This window comes from Salmo salar, chromosome 18 (genome assembly GCF_965601325.2).
Source record: "Salmo salar chromosome 18, fSalSal1, whole genome shotgun sequence".
Lineage (NCBI taxonomy): Eukaryota > Metazoa > Chordata > Actinopteri > Salmoniformes > Salmonidae > Salmo > Salmo salar.
In genome coordinates this window covers 77,354,234-77,356,160 of record NC_138308.1, presented here as the reverse complement: position 1 = coordinate 77,356,160, position 1,927 = coordinate 77,354,234, and the positions used below count along the sequence as shown (strand labels likewise).

The 1,927-nt window shown below is 44.9% G+C and overlaps 1 protein-coding gene across 1 annotated transcript in view; it reads left to right on the top strand.

Annotated features, from left to right (window-relative positions):
- LOC106577638 (netrin-1) overlaps positions 1 to 649 on the top strand; it is a 25,982-nt gene extending 25,333 nt beyond the window's left edge. Inside the window, exon 7 of the mRNA XM_082965157.1 lies at positions 1 to 649. This exon is cut by the window's left edge and continues 851 nt beyond it. The gene's annotated coding sequence lies outside the window, so the exon portion shown is untranslated.
- The last annotated feature ends 1,278 nt before the right edge of the window (positions 650 to 1,927 follow it).

Below are 1,927 nucleotides of genomic sequence, written 5' to 3'. Positions count from 1 at the left end.
GTATAAGCACTTTGTGACAACTGCTGATGTAAAAAGGGCTTTATAAAGTACATTTATAAAATAAATAAATCCACACTTGGATTTAATAAAAAGTGTCAAGAAGATGGGCTGTTCCCCTCTGCAGTTTCTCTGAGAAGAAGAGAGGGAGTGATCACTATCTTTCAGATTGTAAGCACTAATGGAGGGATGGTCAGTTGTTCCCTCCATCTTTCTCTCCGTCTGCCTGTGAGGAGACGACGAGAGGGGGAGCAGTTTGGAAATCAGTTCAGAAATCAAACATGTACACCTTGTTGTGTGGTCCAGGTGCTTGAACTAAAAATGGAATTATAGAAAAAAGGAATGCTGTTTTTTAAGTCTTATTGCAATATATAAAGTAAAAGGTTTTCTAAAAAATATTATTAATTGTATTTCTGCTTGGAATCTTTTTTTAAATATATATTATGCAAAATAGATCAATGGTGCTTAATTAGATTGTTTTTTTGTGAAGGATCATAATCACAAGAAATGTATAGTAAACTGACATAAATCTAAATATATGTATTTATGTCAATACGGTATGCACAAAATGTGTCCCAAAATATATACTCTACCTCACAATTACTATATAGAGTTGAAATTAAAGGTCATGTTGTTTTTCATCTTCATGTAATACAGTACTGTACAAATACTGTATACAACTGATTATCCCTTTATGCTTGTAATACCACTTAAGTTCAGAGTTCCTTTCAGTGGCACACAAACACTGGGTTGACTGACACACACTTGTTCATGTTCACTGAGCCACATATTCTCTGCGTTGAGCCATGCAACCATATTCAAAGACAATGACACCAACAAACTGCCATTTAGTGAAAAGCTGAGTTGTTCTAAAATAGAATACGACCCTCAGATAGAGCATGATGAATCCTACCACAGATATTTATAACTAGAAACATAGAACTAAAAAACATTTGTCATATGTAATGTCATGAGCGTTCTGTTTTGGTCCAGAACATGAATATAGAACCATGGCCCAGGGGTGAGGGGTGAGGAGGGGAAGGAGGGTGAGGAGGGGAGAGGGGGTGAGGGGTGAGGAGGGGGAGGGTGAGGAGGGGAAGGAGGGTGAGGAGGGGAGAGGGGGTGAGGGGTGAGGAGGGGAGAGGGGGAGGGGTGATGAGGGGGAGGGTGAGGAGGGGGAGGAGGGTGAGTGGTAAGGGTAAGGAGGGGGAGGGGTGATGAGGGGGAGGGTGAGGAGGAGAAGGGGTAAGGAGGGGGAGGGGTGATGAGGGGGAGGGTGAGGAGGGGAAGGGGTAAGGTTAAGGAGGGGGAGGGGTGATGAGGGTGAGGAGGGGAAGGGGTAAGGTTAAGGAGGGGGAGGGGTGATGAGGGTGAGGAGGGGAAGGGATAAGGGTGAGGGGTGTGAGGGGACCCCACACACGCTGAGGGAGGGAGGGAGGAAGAGAGAGGGAGGGAGTTTGTGTGCATGCATGTGTATGTATTTGTGTCGGAGGTGAGAGAAAGTGAATGCAAGAAAGAAAGTAAGAAAAATAGAAAAAAGAGAGGAAGCGAGAGAGAGAGAGAGAGAGAGAGAGATTGAGAAAGCGAGAAAGAGAGAGGGTTGGGGAAGGCGGGAGAGGGGAGAGGGGTGAGGTGGGTGAGGGGTGAGGAAGGGAAGGGGTAAGGTTGAGGGGTGTGAGGGGATTTGTCAAGTGTCATGTTGTTGTGCTAGCTGTGATTGAAAATAAAAGGAGAAAAAATAGCCTTGCTGACTGATGATCTCTGTAGGGGACCCCACACACACTGAGGGAGGGTGTTGGGCGAGAGAGGAGAGAGAGGGGGACGGGAGAAAGAGAGAGTGAGAGAGAGCGAGAGAGAGGGAGAGAGAGAGAGAGAGAAAGATATATATGTATACAGAGAGAGATAGAAAAGGATAGAAAGAGAGATAGAA